This window comes from Fukomys damarensis, unplaced genomic scaffold (genome assembly GCF_012274545.1).
Source record: "Fukomys damarensis isolate Sample0158 unplaced genomic scaffold, DMR_v1.0_HiC HiC_scaffold_39, whole genome shotgun sequence".
Taxonomy (NCBI): Eukaryota; Metazoa; Chordata; class Mammalia; order Rodentia; family Bathyergidae; genus Fukomys; species Fukomys damarensis.
Genome location: NW_022900951.1, coordinates 69025001 through 69045325, shown reverse-complemented (window position 1 = coordinate 69045325; position 20325 = coordinate 69025001).

Below are 20325 nucleotides of genomic sequence, written 5' to 3'. Positions count from 1 at the left end.
TAAGACTTAAAGTCTCACTTCCACTCCATGGAGCGTGAACAGCCAAAAATGCCTGCACGATGCTGGTCTCTAACACCCAGCGAGGCTCCGGGAGCTCGAAGGAGAAACGAGAAACCCAGGAAGGAACACACCAGGATAGATGGTAAATAGACCTTTATTAGTCTGGCCAGACTGCACTCCCGGAGCCAGGTAGCTCAGAGAGGCAACTGCTCAGGGGCTGAGGTACATTTTATATGGTTTTTATTAACAAAGAGTCAGGGAATTCACAGAATATGACTGCAAACACATTGCTTATCTTATGCAGGAAATGTTCTATGGTCACCTTTTGTCGTACCATTTGCCCCTGGGTGGGCTGTTAACCAAGGTAGCAATTAGCATATGAAGAAGCACAGTCTGGCCTATTAGCATGGAGTCACTTTAGCTTATTCAAGTCTTACAAGTTCATGTAATAATGGTTCCATTGCTTTTGGACCTGTGGCAAGGCAGCACCTCTTTGTGGGGAGTTTGTGACCTTAGAAAAGCCTCTCACCCTAGGTCCAAAATGTGAAAAAAAGGAGAAAGAGGCAAACCAGGATTCACTATCTCCTTTAAATATAACACCCCAATGTTTAAAATTCTTGCACTAGGCCCCACTTCTTATGTTTCTCTACCTCTCAGTTGCAATAAGCTATAAGTATTTCACACATGGAGTTAGGGGATATTCTAAATAAAAAGTTTAGTATTGGATGTATCTATTATATATTACCTATGTATCTCATTTGGATTATAATTCATGTAACATAAAAACAAAAGTCACGACTTTGACTATTGAAACTAAAATAATGATGAAATCATACTTTGATTAAAAATCTAGAATAGAATCAATGTATTTTATTAACATAAGGTTATCTTTATAGGTAAAAGGCAGTCAAATCTAATTATAAATTTATAGTTAGACTGTAGCTCCAACAATACACTCATGTTCATCAATACAAGTAGGTTCTAAATCACTATTTTACTGATGGTTTCGTTATTAACTTCATTCCCAGAAAACTACAGAAGGTAATGTGGAAATATTAAGTGAAAAAATTGCCACCCATGTTATTGATTCCTTTTTTCTTTGTCTACTCTGGGTATTTGACTTACATGAATGAATTGAATACATGAACATGCATAGTATTAGTAGAACTTCACACAGTCTCCAAATAAAAATTTAAAATCTGAATTGAATACTTTAAATTTCTTTAGCATTCATTTGAAACATATTAAACTATACGATTTCAACCCATTATATTAGCTACATAATTATCAGCTATTGGTTTGGAAAAATCCAATGTTGAATTTTAAAAGACAGCAAAAATGTTGCTGAAATTTTAAGCATAGTGCTGAGGGCTGGGGATTTAGCTCAGCGGTTCCACCACCTGCCTCACAAGGGCAAGGTCCCTAGTTTTATCCCCAGTAACAAACAAATAAACAACATACTGTTGAAAACATTCAATGTTGCAGTTGAAAAGTTGCTGATAGAAATCAAAAGCAAATTTACAACAATGTTTTTCCCCTTTTATGAGATTTTAGCTTTGAACATTCATCAATTGATAGCTATAAGATTTCTATTATGTGAAATTTGCAAGCATAGATTAACAGATACATTAAATGGAACAATTTGTTAAAATATCTGTAATGATTAAAATTTAATTCTGCTTTGAGACAGGACTAAAGAACACTCCTATAAAATATGTAATTGTCCTTAAATTGATGAAGGTTAGAGAATGATAGGAATCATCATGACAACATACTGTATTTAATCTATGATCATGATATATGAATTTTGAAAGGATGTGACTTGCAGCTCTATTTCTTGAAACACAACTTCTTTATGTCAATTAAATGGCTGTGGGTAAAAAATAATTCAAGAAATTTAAATTTCAGGTAAGTGTAAGCAATCACAATGAAGACAAAGTGTTGTCCAAATGAAGTTAGCATCCAAAAAACCCACATTTCCTATTTGAGGCAAAACAAAATACATTCTGACAATTATCTTCATTACATTTTATTAAATATAAATATATTTTTTTTCAACATATTGTCAGTTTTCCTCACATGTTCTCAACCACTTTGGATTATGAGTTCTTTTGGTAGTGGTTTCAGTAGAGAGATATTAGGGTAGAAATCTTTGTATTATATTCTTTCTTGATATCTAAATTTTTTACCCTGCTGTGTATTCCATGTTCCTAGTATACTCCACTGGTGTGCATGTTGTTAGAATTTTTTCTATAATTAAAATCATAATTTTGGCTCAAGTGTCCTGAACACAGTGGCATGACAATATATATGACTAAATCACTATTTTTTTGGGGGGGTGCTCTGCGAGGGTAATGTATTTCCCTAAGAAGAATATTTCATCTAAGTTAAATTTATTTTTATTTTTTAAAATTGAGTTTATTGGTACATTTTAGGTATACAGTACAGTTACATTCATTATTGGGATCTTGTACCTCTACATGACAGGTCTTGGTTTTCATTTTTTCCCCTTGTCCCTGCCCTCCCCTCCCCATTTAAAAACACTTTTTTTCCATTTTTTCATTTTCTCATATTTTTTTCTTTTCCCTTATTTAATCCAAGTTAATTTTAATTATGAGTTACAGAGGCCTTTAGAGAATGTTGTTTTAAGTGTAATTAATTTGTACTCCACTAATTTATAATGCATGCTACTTTGAAATTTCAGAGAGTTAATCTGTGATAGTCTCACAGATTCATTTTGGGAAGTATATTGTTAAATTTGTTAATGCGTGTCAATAATATTAAAGCAAAATATGGCATTCACTGAAGGAAATATACTTCCACAAATCTGAGTTGAGAATTACATTTAGTAGCTCTGAATATATGATTTTATCTTCTTGATGATACAGGAAATAATACCAGAGATGAAATATGAAATATTATATCTGCAAACCTGTTAGCTGTCTGATACAATATTTTCTTTACATTATTTGAATTATTTAGGGGACCTATATCATATGCCCTATATCATTATGAGCTATACTTTTATAATAATATATTGATAGTGTTGTAATGATCTGGTACATATTTTGGAAGTATTTATGTGAACTGTAATCTGTTCATTATTTTTCTGCTGCTGATTTCCTCCTTTTCCCCCTTTTCTTAGCTTAATCATCTTGCCAGATGTATTCTTTTTGACTTATTAAAATTGTTGATTTAACTGTCTCTAGGATATTCTTGAGAATTATTTGTAGTGCTGGTTTAATGGTCATGAATATCTTTTTTTTTCCTTTAAATTTATTGGTACATTTTTGGTATATAATACAGTTATAGTCATCATTAGGATCTTGTACATTATGTGTTTTGGTTCTTAATTTTTTCCTATCCACCTGCCCTCCTTTTAGCCCCTCCACCCTTCCCTAATTAAAAAGACTTTGTTCCCATGTTTTTTCTTTTCTCATATTTTTTTAATTTCCCTTCTTTTCTTTTCCCTATCCCTCCCACTTCCCCTACTCCTTTAGACATTTTCTTCCTATTTTGCAATATCGATTATACATTTTAATCCTCATTTACACTTTTGGTCTTTCACACACCAGAGAAACTATTCAGTATTTACACATGTGTGTAAGATGCTCCTTGTCATGAAAATGCCTTATTTCTCCCTCAATTTTAGAGGAAAATTGTGTAAGACACATACTTTGGGCCTGGAATTGGTTATCTTTTAGGGCTTGAAACACTTTACTCTAAAATCTCCTAGCCTTTAGGGTTTATGTAGAGATGTCTGATTTTATTCTAGTGGGTTTACTTTGTATGTGATTGCTGCCTTTCTCTTACACCTTTTGGAACCTACAAATAATCAGGAGTTGCAATCCTCATTTTACAAAATGTGGAGTTAATGACTCAAGTTAATGACTGATCAGTAGAGGCACCAAAAGTACTTTACCAGTATTAAGGGAACAATTCAAAAAGAAGAGTTAACAATTATAAACATATATATGCCAAATATTCATGTATCCAACATCATAAAACAAATTTTAGTGGGAATGAAAAAGCATATAAACATCAGTAGAATCGTAATAGATGAATATCACTTCCCCATTGTGACAAATGGACAGATCAACTAGACCAAAAAAATCAACAAATATCAGAGTTTAACCAAACCTTTTAAAGAATAGATGTAAAAGATATCTACAGAGTGTTCTCTCTAACAACAGCACAGTAGACATTGTAGACATGGTACACCTTGAGACCATAATGTTAAGTGAAGTAACAGACACACAAGTTTAAATATTGTATGATCTTTTTACACCTATATATATATATATATGTATGTATGTATCAAATATATATCAGATATATATCAGATAATAGGAAAAAGCAATAGAGGAAAAAATAAGTATTGTAATCCAGCATGAACAATTTATCTAAAATGTACCTTAACAGTACAATTGTCTTACATGATTTATTAGTCCTTTAGTCTTGTTTTTGTTCTATATATATTATCAAATTTTTAAGGTTTTACCAATATCAGTTTTTAATAAATGAATAATTTAATAAATGTTTTTAATAAATGAATCTGATAGGGATAAATAAAAAGGGGTGGAGGGAAAGGAAAAAAAGTACTTAAAAGTTTTAGGTATGTAAACAAATTCCCCTTAATGAATATAATTAGTATTTATTGCATAGACCTACTAATAAAAGTCAAAATAAAAGATAAGCTAGATCTCCTTAAATTTATTTATAAGGAGAGCAAAGAGATATTATAAAGTATTGAATGCTGAAATACTCAATGCTTTCCCATGATAAGGAGACTCTGCTTCCCTGGTTTGTCTTTTCACCCCAGCCAGAATGAAAGGGGTGAAGTATGGCTGACTCATAATTGAAGTTTCTCCAGCAAGGGATGAGGAACTCAGGAAAGTAAAGTAAAGCAGAAGTTTACTGGTAATATTTCTTTTTTTTTTTTTTTTTTTTTTTTAGATTGAATTCAGGTCCTTGTGCTTGCAAGGCAGGCCACCGAACTGCTGAGCTAAATCCCTGACCCATACTGATAATATTTCAAAGGTGGGGTTAGGGTGGGGACTGCCACACAGCAAGCAAAATGTATGGTTGAGAGAAGCAAGCATGGTGTCATTACCTTGCTCACGTTTAAAGGGGTAAGCTGATTTACTAAAAATAACTGTTTCACTGGTATAATTAGTGTCTTAGCCTTTGTTTCTGGAGTGAGCCAAGGTTCACAGGATCTTTGGATACATGGCAAAAGTAAGCAAATGTCTCACAAAGGGCAGCCTCTTCCAGTACATCATGCCATGAGTCAGCATGCAGTTGTCTCTATTGTGCTAGCCACCCAGGTCATGCCCAATGCTGCGTATTCCTCCCTAACTCTCTCTATCACATTATATGATTTAGAAGGTATAATTAGGGAATAAAAACTATGAAAGCCATTCCAAATTCAAAAATATAAAAGTCTCTCTATTTGAAGCCCATTGTGGTGGCTTTGTGGGTCTGTGGCACTATGAGTTGGCCATACTTCTCCATTCACTGGATGGGTGCTGCACCTGGAGGTTTCCCTATATTAAGGGCACTGTCAGGCCCACCCTTAAAGGAACAGTGCACAATTACTGTTGTGTGTCACAGATGACACTGAGCTAAATGGATTGCTTGGTGGTTCTATCCTATGGCAGTTCAGGTACCAGGGTAGGTACTATATAGACCTAGCCCTCCCGATTGAAGCTCTGGCTCAACACCTAGTGCAGGCCCTGAATATCACACATCAATCTCTGATTTTGCTCATGAATGAAATGACCCAAATGAGAGAGGTGTTGTTACAGAACTGCATGGCCCTAGACTTGCTCACCAGAGCACAAGGAGGCACTTGTGCCCTCCTATATGTAGAATGCTGCATTTTTATTCCTGTCCACTATACACAAGTACAAGAGGCCTGGTGAGAAATGAATACAGAGGTGTCTGCCATCCAGGCCTTGCAATGGGTTCCTCTAACTCAACAGTGAAAATCCAGAAGATCCACCTGATACTGGGTGGCTCACAGGGGTGCTGCAGTAGCAAATGAGTTGGTGGACATGTGTTGCTCCCTGTATTGTTGTGGACTCTGGGCTCAAGGGTCAACCCTATGGGCTGTTTGCAAAAAATGGCAATCCTCTAATCTTTGAGGGGGTGGGATGTAATTTTAGGAAGGTGGAAACCTTTGTGAGAGTTGTAAAAGCCTAGATATTTAAGGATTCCTGAGGACATGATCTCACTGCTAGTGAAGGTGCAAGATGGGGGTTACTTATGTAACCGTAAGTCAACCTCACATGTGCAGTATGGTAATGCAAGGACATACAGCTGTTGTTTCTCAGTATGTCCCTGTATATCTTATAAGAGCCACTATAAGTGCCATGCAATAAAGAGCTTTGCCATTGTATGTTGACATATTGCCCACTTGCCTTGTGGCAAGATAAAAATATCTCTTCATCCTCCCTACTTTAACATATGAAAAAGCCAACCTTGGGTTAAGTTTTAAGGTTGGTCATCATCTCTAGGCTTAGCACTATGGGGTGCTTGGGAAATTCTCCCCAGTTAACTCTGAAGGAGAAGAGCGTAAGGCATGAAGATAGAGTTAAAAATATTACTCAGACAGAGAAACACAAAAGTAGGAATATTCCAAAGGCAGAGGCCCACTTATTTTTGAAGTTCAACATCTACTAATGTATAAGTGGTCTTCTTTTGAAGAATAACTCAAACTCTTCTACTGACTCCCAGGAATAGTGCTCAGATTTGTTTGATGGACCCATTGTTAGTGTAAGCGTTGAGTATACTTGATCCTGGAGAAGTGGATGCAACTTTCAGTAACTGGTCTTTAATAGTTGAGAGTGTGGTTAAGAGCACTGAAAATAAACTTATCCCATAATTCTTTGCCATTTTTAGATTTTTCACCAATTATTTATAAAAATTATGTTTTAAATCTGGTAAGTTTGCATTAAAATATTCAATGAGTACACAAAGTGAATATACAGTATCTGTGAATATTTAATTTTTGATAGAAAATTCTGAACTGAATACAAGATAAAATAAGATTTATAACATATAAAATTTTTTAATATTTCCAAACCCTCCTTGATATTTATTATAATTATATACAATAAAATTCACTCAAGTTTTTCAGTTCTGTCAGTTTTGACAAATGCTTTGAATCATCTATTTCCTTCACATTATCTATACTAGAAAGTAGTTTCAGCATTCCAAAATTTTCCATCTACTGCCCCCCCCATTACTCTAGATTTCCCTCATTCCCAAAGCTTGGCAACCACTGATCCTTTCATCATCTTTATAATTTTTCCAGTTACATAGAGTCATATAATAGGAACCATCCACAATCTGTTGCTTCTGGATTCTTTAATTTAATATTGCTGTGAGATTTGTGTTCAGGTTGTTCTGAGAAACCTAATATACTATTTTCTATTGACGAGTAATATTTAATTGTATGGATAGAACAGTTTATTCTTTTGTCAATTGAAAAACAGTCAAAATTGTTTCAAATTTTTGGGGATTATTACTAAAGCTGCTTAAACTTGCATGTATGAATATGCTTGTACATTAGCAAAAGTTTTAAACTACTTGGGTAAGGACTAGGCTTGCTATGTTTATTTTTTGGCAAGAGTATGCTTGCCTTTATAGGAAATTGTGATCCAGATTTCCTGTGCCCTTCTGGATCATCACCGGTAATCCTAAAATGCATCAGTTACTCCAGACATTTGTCAACACTTGGTATTTTTAAATTTCTTCTTTTAATCACTCTAATAAATGTATAAGGGCTTCTCCTTGCATTTCTTTAATACTGGTGCAGTTCTTTGTATATTCTTATCTATAGTATTTGCATCTTCTCTAGTTAAGTGTCTATTCATATCATTTATACTTTTAATTGAGTCCCATGTTGTTTGATCTAAATCCTTTATATATAAAACCTACTGTCAAAAATAATTTGCATTCCATTTGATTTTCTTGTAGATACCTGTATATTCTACAAAGAAATAAACACATGCTTTTGTGATACATTCAAACATATATTTTTAGGAGCACAATTCACAAAAACTAAGCGCTAGAAACAGAGCAGCTTTCCATCAAAAGATAAATGGATAAAGAAAGTATGTAACATATATACCATGGAATATTATTCAATCATGAAGAAAATGAAATCATGTCATCTGCATGAAAATGGATGGAATTTAAGACCATCATCCTATGTAAAGTAATATAGACCCTGAAAGTTAAACATTGTAATTTTTAAATAAGTAATATAAAGTATGAACAAATAATTGAATTAGAGATGATAGGAAACTAGAAGTTAGATTCTTGAAAATAGGGAAGGGAATCAGTGGGAGAGGAGAGGAAATAGGTTGGAGAGAGGGTTGAAAATGATCAAGACAGTTTACATGCATGTAACAATTCTCCAAAATGAACATCAATATTCTGTACTGCATGTATGCTTTAATTTTAAAATGTGATTTGCAAACATTTTCACCCAGTCTGCGGCTTTCCTTTCCATTATTTCTCATTGCCTCTTGCAAAGTAAACATAATTATTAAAATAAAATTCCATCCACCCACTCTTTCCTATTTATGTCTTTCTTGTAATTATTTCCTAACAAATCAAATACCAACTGTGAAAATACTGGTATTCTCTTAGATAATTATGTAGAGCTTGTTAACTATACATATAACAATATGATTGTCCTTAAGTACATAATAAATATATGCCTTTGGAATGTAAATTTTACTTTTTTGTTTCCCTTACCCTAACAGCTACAGAAATAACTGTGCAACCAACTGTGGAAGACGCCTCTGACAACTGCACCCAAGAATGTCTTGTCTTGGGCCATTCTGATGCCTGCTGGATGCCAGCTTCTCTAAACCATTGCAGTCCATTACATCCACAGGCCTCTGCTCAATGCCACAGCCCACTCCTGTTACAGGCCTCTATTCACCACCACAGCCCTCCAGTGACACAGACCATTGCTCTCTGCCATAGTCCTCCAGTGACCCATGCTATCACACTTTGTCATAGCCCTCCACAAGTACAGGCCTCTATTCTTCATCACAGTCCTCTATCAAAAGCTACTGCACTTCACCACAGCCCACCACCAGCACAGACCTCAGCCCTCTGCCACAGCCCTCTGTCACAGATTGCTGCACTCCATTGCAGTCATGCCCAGCAACCAGTGGGTTTCCAGCAAGGGTGGGTGCAAAGTACTGGAGCTGATGGACTAGGTTCTTTTGATCAGGGGGTACAAATAAATACAAGAGCTGAGGTTTACAACATGTGTGAAAGAATTTATTCCACTGATGATTCAATTAAAGTCATTCCCTTGACAAGTTTCACTTCAGATCAACAAGCTAGACCCTCTCATGATGATTCCCCCATTATGGAAGAACATCTCTTATAAATGTAAAGTGAACATTTCACATTTTCATGTGTGTGTATGTGTGTGTGGAGGTGTGGAGGGCATCAAAGTTTTAGATGTAATTTCAATGAATATTCCAAATTGTTACTCTTGGAAATAGCTCTGTAAATATAAGCAAATACCAGAAAAACTCTATAGTTAGCCCATAGTCAAATTTAAAAATAAATTTGCTATTTGTTTAATTAGAACATGCGTTTAAATATAGAAGTTTAAAAATTCACATCTCTTTCTCCAGAAAGGCTTATCATGACAGAAATTAACTTGTAGCATATATTATTTTTGATGTACTGTATTTATATATTTTTAAACCAACACATTCAATATTCTTGATGTCCTCCATTCTGATTTTTTTTTTTTTTGTACTGGGTATCAAACTCTGGCCCTTGTGCTTTCGAGGCAGGAAGAAGAACCACTGAGCCAATTCCTTGGCTCCATTCTGATTTTTTAAACCCAGTAGGCAGCAAGTGGAACTAGTAAATGTCTTATCTTACAAGTTTTTAAACATTTTATCTGATGTTTTATTTTGTCACTGATTCATTTTTGTTTCCATTTTGTATTTATGTTTCTACCTTAAAAATGCACAATAGCTAGTGTAAATATCTTTTACAACTTTTGTCTTTATTCCTGTTTTTTTCTGCCTTTATTTCAAGAATATGATATAATTTGTAAATATACTTTCAAAAAAAACCATGCATAAGCTGTTAGATGTAAGTCTAATACAATAACTGTGCCCAAATTAGGCAACTATTTGCATAAAGGGCCCCTTTTTAAAAATGAAATGTTCTTTGTAATGTAGTATGAAGTACATCAGAAATAATATTGTATCTTCCATTTTAAGCCTATATAAATTGTTACTTGTGTCTTTACCTTCTGGTACTTATATATAAATAAACACAAGGGAAATGAATGTATCCACTTTAAGATTAATTTACAGATATTACTGTTAGTTGTTATTTTCTAAATATCTGAAACATTTAAATTTTGACAACTCAGTATACTGTAACAAAAAGACATTCAGTAAAACGATTAAGTACATATAGCTTTACTGTAGAAAAAATCTTATACCAAATGTGTAAAACTAAAGGACTTTTATTATTTTAATTCAGTTTACAGAAGAAAACCACTATTTACAGAAAGAAAGGAAGCTTTCAAGAGTCACAATTATAAATCTATTCAACTATACTATAATATCAAAAATCAAGGAGATATGCAGAGGGAGAAGTAATATTTATGATTGCTTCTTGGGGTGAATATTAAACATAATGATGAACACATTTACACACACAAAAAAATAAACTTATATACGAAGTATAATATGTTCTAAGATAAGTATACAATAGTACACATTAGTTTGCTTCTGTGGTCTCTTCTTTTTTCTGTTTTATCTGATTATCTGGCCATTATATTATGTGTGTGCATTTTATAAATCTACATAAACACCACCAACATAATTTGCTTCTTAGCAAAAGCAAGAAAATATCTTGTTATAATATCACACTATAAGCAAGAAACAATTGGTGTTAGTGGGTGTGTGAATATTTTTAAATTTAATTAGATGTAGGCTTTATACTATGTTGCTTGAAGATTTGTATTGTATGATCAAAATATGTGTAAAATTTTAATATAAACTGTGGTAAATGTATAATTTGGTTGATAAAGTTTTCCATTGAATGCTGAGAAAGCTTCTCTTCATGTGTCCCCCAGGTTAAGTAGCATTTTGAGAACATATAATATCTACTAAAAAATGTATACATGCTTCATCAGTTTACCATATTAATAAATATCTGGAACCTAATGGCCAACACTTTCAGCTCGTCTTGTAATTGTGGAGGCCCAAGGTAACTTGTATTAATATCTTGATATCTGAATAAATTTAGCATTAAAATATTTATACAAGTTTTTCTTTTCCTGATGTATACATTTTTTGGTAGACTCTATGTTGTTCCTATTGTGAATCTCTGTAAATTATATTTGATATTCTGTGTAGAATAACTTTTAACTTTTAAATACTACAGTTAAAATAGTAAAATTTAATGTTATTGCTACATAGTTTTTCTCCTTTGTATTTGTGAGAGTTCCATGAGTTTTGGAGCACACTGCTCTTGCAGGTTTACAAGAATCCTGAAGGACTGATGATGTTTAAAAGTTTACTGAAATATAATGATGTATATTTCTTGATATCATTGTAAGCATTATTGTTGTTGATACAAATTCTAAACTTTGGAAAAATACAGAAAGCTACAATGACAAAATCAACACTTCTGCTAGATTTTAAATGATTCTTTCTTGGGAAAATCCTCAAAGAATATGTGTAAGAAGTCTGTCTTCTATTTTAAATCCTTTCAAACTTCTCTCCTCCACACCTTTGGTTACATTATGATATACACACACAGATTTAAAAAGTGGTAAGAAGAAGATGAAAGATTACTAAATTGACTTTCAGTAATCTTAATAGTTAATGTCTTTGTTAATGGAAATCAAAAGAGGAACAAAATTTATATATTTGGGAAATTTTTCCAATAATATGAATAAACCAGTTTCTAAAAAGGTTCATAAACCCACCTGTCTAAAAATATGTAAAGTTGTGATGCTTTTCCTAAAGATTTATGAATGAACAAATACACTTTTGCTGCCCTTCTTAACTCTGATTTTATTATCAGACTTAGATTGACTTCAGAATATTAAAAACTGGGCAACTTCTTCTGGGCTTGTACCAGGGAAGTACTGAATGGAAGCAGGTTGAAAGTAGCCAAAGAGGCAAGGGGTGTGAGCCCAGTTATTCTCCCCTCTGCATTCTCTTTCTAAGCTTCCACTAGATATGACTCTGGAAACCTGTAAATTCCTGGGCTACATATTTGAAGAGATTTTTCTCATCACATTACAAATTATTTCTTTGAATTCATGGATAGAGTTTAACTCGACACACTCATAGGTGGCTCCTCTGATGTGCAAAAACATGAAGTTCTGGAGCTGCAAAATGTTTTTGCTTTACCATTAATCAAAGAATGCTTCCCTTGAAGATAGAAAATTTTGCTCTGTCTTGAAATTAGAACTTCAGATTGAACAATTTGATATTATAGATATGTTCAGCCTGACTGGTTATTCTATGTGTTGGGTATATGTAGTTATATTGTGATTATTAATTTTCTACCTATAACATTAATATAAAATATTTGTAAGTATGTATTCAGACACTGTACATCTCACATGCTATACATACACATTCATTACTTGAAGTATATTGTCAAGTTTTAACTAATACTGTGACATTGTAGTAAAACTACCTTTTGGATATATCAATGTAATAAATTTAGAGTACATTTTGTATGGTCTCATTAATAACTTATCATTTTACTTTTGTTATTCAAATTGGGTTTGAAGAAATAATTAGTGTTATTGTATAATGGTGACAGGAAGAGTCTTTGCATTCCCAAACTAATATTTGTCATGCTTGTATTCAAATAGGTGAAAAAAACCAGAAATGGCACAGTTTAAGATGTGATAATGTCACTGCAAATATCCCTTTCTCTCCTGGGGAAATTAAATGGGTTTTATTCATAAGGATATTTTAACATTAGTTTTAATTGTTTATATTAATGGTGAATATATATATAGATATATATAGATATATATATATATCTATATATATATATATATCTTAGTGTGTATTTCTGAAAATCAACTTATTTAGGCTTTCTCTTATTTACACACATGAATTACATTTTCCACTAATGGTTATCATTTTGTGTCTTCCTTCTTTAATATTCTTTTGAAAACTAGAAATTTACTTATGTTTTATTAACTTTTATTCATAACCAATAGACAGTAACTTGGCTCTTTTCACCAGGCCCAACTGGCTGGAAAGCACAGGAGCAGAATACAATAAACTATATTCAGATAGGAAATTTTATATAATATGCCAATTATCACACTAGAACGATTTTATGCAATGTCCTTAAAATATTCATAGTAGCTTTCTTTCACTCACCGTTTATATGCTTTGCATAAATTTAATTTTTAAAATCAGTGCAAGTTGAAATCAATAAGCATAGAAATGGAATGTCTGCTCAGAAAAATGTGTGCACAAGTGAAATAAAGAAAGGCAATTGTTTAGTAGTTGTACATAATATGTTTATGAACAAAGTGTGTGAAATTTATGCTGTCCCAGATTAAAATATCTGGAATTTTATGAAATATGTATTCATGTTTGTATTTCTGGAAGATTCCTCCTCTGTGACATCATACATTATCTGAAAGTGAAAAGTGCTCCATAAAAGTGCAAGCCACACTTTGGACATAAGAAGGTTGGATAGTGTATGGAAAAGAATACATATGCCAGTATGTAGTCCACTAGCAAATGTGTACTAATTGTTCTATTTCAGGTTCTGTATTGCATGTTTTCTTACCAATATTAATATTAATAAAGTCATTATGAGAAACAATGATGCCTTTTATTGTATGTCTGTTAATTCAAAAGTCAGAGGATACAATTTTTGTAAATTGGTAAATTGGTTTTTAAATATATAAAGAATACCATACATTTTTTTATGGTACATCTCTATGAGTTAACATAATTTTTTGTTTACCTTGATAGCACTTTCAAATAACTTTTAATTCAGTCTCATTTTAATCACTCCTTAGTTTTAAAACTATATTATTTAAAAATGTATATTTAGTTTGTATCCTCTAATAAAAACTTAAGGAATTTTTAGTTATTCCAGATTATGCCCATTACCTCATGTAATGTAAAAGCCATCTGAGTTTGTTTTTATGTAAAATAGAAATAAATGACATTCCAATAATGATGAAAATTTTAGAAATTATGGCAAGAAATGACACATACAGAACAATAAGATATACAGAGGATAGTACAATCCAGTCAAACTGGACTAAGGAAAATTCCAATCTCAGGTTCAGAGCAGAAATTGTTGGATTCTGATGTGTTTTTCTTGTTTCAGAGTTGTGCAGAAATAATTATTTGGATGATGGATTATTACTTGATAGATGGAAAATTTGAGGTTCAGGTTTCTCTTATTAGTGAACATTTGCTAGATATAATCAAGAATGAAATTGTTGAAAATAATTGTAAAGAGAGGAAATTATTGACCTTTATCTAACTCTAATTTGCTCCTAAAAGGATTATCTTTTTGACAACACCTATACTGAAATTTCAGAATTTTTCTATGAAATAATACCTTTAAGAGGGAGAAAGAATTAAGATTTCATGAACTAAAAGAAAAAAACTTTTGTGGTTTTTCATTTAGACAGCTTCTATAAGAACAATTCAAATTTAAAAAGCAGGGTATTCTTCAAGAACCCATGAGTTTTTCCATCTTATTCTTCATGAATAGGAATAGAAAAAATCAGATAATGAGTGATGTGGAATGAGTGCCTTTTAGGTTCAAATATGATGATATCTATCACTGTATATGTTAAAGTATTTATGTGTTTAAACACGAAGAATCTAAAAGGCTTATTTATGTATTGCTCATTTCCTATTTCCAAAAGTCATCCTTATACAGATTTGTTTGTTTACACACCTAAAATGAATAATTTGAAGGATGAACTATCTCCTGAATATTTAGCTTGTTCAGGAATAACACTGGAATAATTTGGGCTTTAATCATAAAGAGCAAGGACACAAATCACTTCATTTGGGCGATTGTTTGATCTTTAATGTCTCTCAATTACCCATGTTTTAAGGGCATAGTCCTCAGAATAGTACTACTGGGAGGTGGAGAAAACTCTTAAAAGTGGGGAAAAGTGGTGGAAACTCTTAAAAGTTGTGACTAGTGAGAGATCTTTACATCATTGGAAGATTTTCCATAAAGTTGATCATAGGACTCTGGTCCTTATTTCATATTCTAAAAATTTTACTCTGCAACACACTCCTACCAGTTTATGGTGCTTTGTCACTGGTCCAACATGATGAAGCTAGTCAAAAACGGACTGAAATCTCCAAACTTGAGGCAAAGTAAACGCTTTTTCTTCATACATTAATTATCTCATGAATTTTATTATACTGCTGAAATGCGTATAAATGTACCTTGCCACCTAGCCAAATAAAGGAAACATACAATCATCTTAATATACATATCACTATGTTATGGAACTAATGTATAAATCCAGGAAACTGATTTTGATATAGGAAATCTTGTCTATATCCAAACATTTTTAAATGTCATAGTAATATGTATAGTGGTGTCAACTCTAGCAATCACATCTAGTCTGTAAACAAGGAAGAGTACTGAGATTTTGTGATAGTTACTTTTTTGTTCCAACTTAGGTAGTCTAATTTACCATATACTTGCCAAATCATAGATCTGTTTTTTTTGGGGGGGGGATTAATTTTTAAATCAGTAGAACTTTTGGACAAAGCAATCATTCTCTATTAATTAGGAAAAGAGATTCATCCAGTCAATTTAATACTTTAAGAGAAAAGAACTGACCTTCACCTAAGAAGAGAGAAATCTTTAAGCTTACTCTCTTCATACTTCAGCTACAGCATCAAATCTATACTGAATCTGCAGCCTGCTGACCTACTATACAGACTGTGGTCTTTCTAGCCTTTGTAATCATGTAAGTCAATGCCTTAAAATGACTCCCTACATGTTGCCCTGGAAACAATCAATACTGACTTTTATGAAATAAAACAAAATGTCTCAAACAAGGCTTACCAAATACAATCAGAGATAATGAGTCTATTAAGTATTGACTTCTGATAGAGGTATATTCTTTCAGTATGTAGATGGGCATATTTAGCTTTCTATTTGATCACCTCTCGTACAGTGACTACATTTTTAGGTTATAAATTAATAGTGATCTTTACTCAAATCTCAGTTAATGAATCTAAATTCTAGGTTATTATGGGGCAATTTAAAAATCTATTTATCTTTGTCTCATTTACAAAATGAGACTAATAATCACAGTCAGAATATTGTGAACAGTAGTTTCAAGAAGTGATTTGTGAACTTTGGTTGAAGAAAATATGCAATTCCTCCAAGAAAGTAAGGAAAGATTTTCTATGAATTGAGACTTACAATTAATTTAACCTAATGAAATTGTGTTTTCCAATTCTACATAGAGTGAGTGTCTCAGTTACTTTTCTCTTTTTGTTAAGACAAAATACCTGACATTCAAAGTTAAAAGGGAAATTTTTTATATAGCTCACAGTTTGTAATTTTCAGTCCATAATCAGCCAACTCTAAGGCAGAGTGGCACATGACAAAGGGGTATCATAGAAGAGAAACAGTTCATGGTAGCAAAAGTAACAATGGAACATTAGCAGCATCGTTCTGTCCCTTTTATCTTATCCAGACTATTGGTATTAGTTCAGTGCCAAATCAAGCAGTGTAGTGGTTTAGTGATCACATGCCTTAATCCCAGCATCACACACACTCCAGATTCAGCCATCTCCGAAAAAACTACCTATGACTGCAGGAGGGTTTGGGGAGACATTTATAATCAAACTGTAAGAGTGAGATAAGAGAATGAAGTATTTATCTCTACTCTGCTCTTGGAGAGGTTGCTTTTGGCCCAAAGTCACATTAAATAAAAGCATATGCTAAACACTGGTTATTGGCCACCTGTCTTAGATAAGGCTGCTATGATAAGATATTTTAAAATGATAATTTACAAACAAGAGAAGTTTGTTGCTTATAATTCTGAAATCAGAGAAGTACAAACTGAATTCATGGTGAGAGTTGTTCCTTGTGAATGGCACCTTTTACATATCTGTGCATGACAGAAGTGGCAAAATCTCCTAGAACCTTTTCCATGAAGGCACCATACTAGTCAGGTTTTAATATGTGAATTTTGGAAGGACATAAAGAGTCAGACCATACAATCCTGATGCTGCTCTTCTATCCTGTCCTTATCACATGGAAAATGCATTAATTATATCCTCATAGCCATAAAAGTTTCAACTTGTTTCAGAATCAACACTAAAGCTCAAAGTGTCACCTAAATATCATCCAACTCAGTATGTGTAAAACAAGGTAAAATTCCTTCCCAGACTTATTCCCTTTCAGCTATGTGACTGTGAAATTAAGCAAAGCATGTGTTTCCAAGGTATATTAATTGAAAAATCATAGTGTTTATATATTAATTCATTAGAGGAATAGAACGAATAAAATGTAAATTTTTCCAAGTACATTAAAAACCCAGTGAATCAAACAACATTAAATCTTCAGTATTAAGAATAAATTTGGGCTGGGGATTTAGTTCAGTGGTTCTGGCACCTGCCTTGCAAGCACAAGGACCCAAGTTCAATCCCCAGTAAAAAAGAAAAGAAAGAATAAACTAACTTGACTCTGTGTCTTCCCTTGTGGATATATTCTGCAAATTTCTCAGTAACCCTGCCTCCTTTCTTTCTTTCTGGTAGATCACATGTATTTTACACTGGTTGGAGTTTGGCATTTACATCTCTCTCAGGCTGAAGACACTTTACTGCCTCTAGTGATTTGACACTTTACTGCCTCTATTTATGTCAGTAGCCCTGTACCTACAGTTCCCTTTAGCATAACCTACTGAGTACCATCTTTGAGGGCATGACTTATGGTTTCCCTGATAACTGCCTCATTGAGAAGTTGGTGCTGTGGTTTTCTCATCAGATAGGTCTGAAGTGGTCTCCAAAAGACAATATAAGGACCTGAACTTTGATAGAATCTTGACTCTTATCACAGAAAAATAATTTCAGCATCATCATTGAGAAGATTTATTTGGAGGATTTACCAGGTGGATTTTATAGGCAGATTTATTAGGTGTTTAGGAAATATGAAAAAAACAAGTATTCAACTTCATGTTTAGGAGTTGAAAGGCCCAGCTCTGATTATGAGGAGCAGACTTTCTCATTAAAAAAATAAGACCAGCTTTAATGGATTATCTGAGATGGGCTGGGCATTTGACTGATCATTATCTCCATTCTAATTGTTTAGGAAGGTTCTGGAAGAATTTCTTATTACCTAATCTGATTTCATTATATTATTATTCTGATTTTGGACAATCAAATTTTGTGGGTGCTCTCCTGGAATCCAAGGTGACCATAGGGAAATGACTGGAGAAGTCTTTGTAATAACTGATAAGTGAATATCTTTGTGTATTTGTCAATCTTCTTGACCTGGGGGAAAATACCTGAAATCAACCACTTCAAGGAGGAAAGCATTGTTTAGCACATGGGAATATCTTCAAATTCTTTCAAAGAGGTGTTGCTTTTATACCCATAAGACTGGCATGAGTGGAATCTGGCCAATTCCTGATATGCATTCAAGCCATAATTCCAATTGTTCCTATGCAAAATGGTTGATTTAATGGTGCTGTTTTTCTCACCAGTTATACTGACTTTGGTTTAAACTTTACAGGAGCTTTCTAAAAGTGAATACAAGTAGCAATATTTTCACATATTTCAGCTCTGTTTTTCAACTCCTGATTCTTATTGTGATGTGGCTGTAAGAAGTCAGTGATACCTCACCTAAATTTTGGGCTGCCTTAAAATTTCATATGCAACATCAATTACTCAATTGCCCTTAAGGTAATCTTCTTACAAAGTATCAGGACATAGAAAATTGTATATTTTTATCAGCTATAACACGCATGGTCTGTATTCCAACTTTTAATCACTCTTAATTCCCACCTGAAATCTCATGAGTTTGCCTTACTGTCTGAATTTCTATTTGTATTCTGGATTTTGGAGCTCTGAACCAAGTCACCCAACATGTGATTACAGAGTTTTAAGATTTTTCCATCCCATTTCCTTGTTTCAAACCTCACATAAGCCAGTTCTAAAGGCTTATAAAATACATTATCACAAGCAGTCACAGCAATGACCAGAATTATATGGTACCAATTTTATGTATTAGTCAATCTTCCTGTGGCCAAGGGAAAATATCTGACAAAACTTAAAGAAGGAGATGTTTATTTGAATGACAGCTTCAGTGTGGTCAGTAAAATAATTGATCCAAACAAGGGAAAGTGAGTATGGAAGAAAGATGTGACTAAGGAAAGCTACTGACACTAAAACCTAAAAAAAAAGAAAGAGAAAAAAGATAGAAGCTACAGAAAAGAAGTTACCCTTTTAGATCACATTCCTAATGACACACCTCTTCTAACTAAGCATAACTTCCTAACAATGCATTCAGCTATGGGGCCAGGAATTTAGCTCATTGTTTCCATTACCTGCCTCCTAAGCACAAGGACCTGAGTTCGATCCCCAGAACCCCCCCAAAAAAATGCATTCAGCTATGGACAAGAGATTATACCAGTTATGTATATAGAACCTCAAAAATTCTAATTACCTTCCAATAGCCTGACTTCTGATCACATGAGACTGTTGAGGAAAATTTTAGATTTAAATCAAAACCTCCTGACCACTCCCAGACTGCTGAATAGGTGCCTAGGAACACCATGTGAGCCATGTCCCTGGCATTTGGATTGGCTCTACAGAGACAACTGGGGCCATAAAGACCACTACTATGTGCTCCAGAATATAGAGCAGAAGTGAACAGTAAATAGAGGGCCTTTCTGAAGCTCCTTGATGAAATTAGAAGCCAACCAGAAAAGTGAAGAAAATTTTTGCAATAAAGGCACACCAGACCACCATGGTTGATAAATTGGTGGGATCAACACCTTCCATTGGAACCTGGACTCCCTTTGGGGGAAGGGCAGCTGGAATTTGCAGGAGAACCAGCAGAGTTCAGTCTGGGAGGGGGTCAGGGAGCTCAACTTGAAACTTGCAGCCAGAAATCACAGTGAATCTCATTGGACTATGGCTGGCTTGATGAAACTAATTAACTTAGATCTGCACACTATTGCCAATATTGTCTATTGCAACAGAAGAGACTTATCATCAAGGATGCCCACTTTTTTCCCTCTTTTCTTCTTTTTCTCTCTCC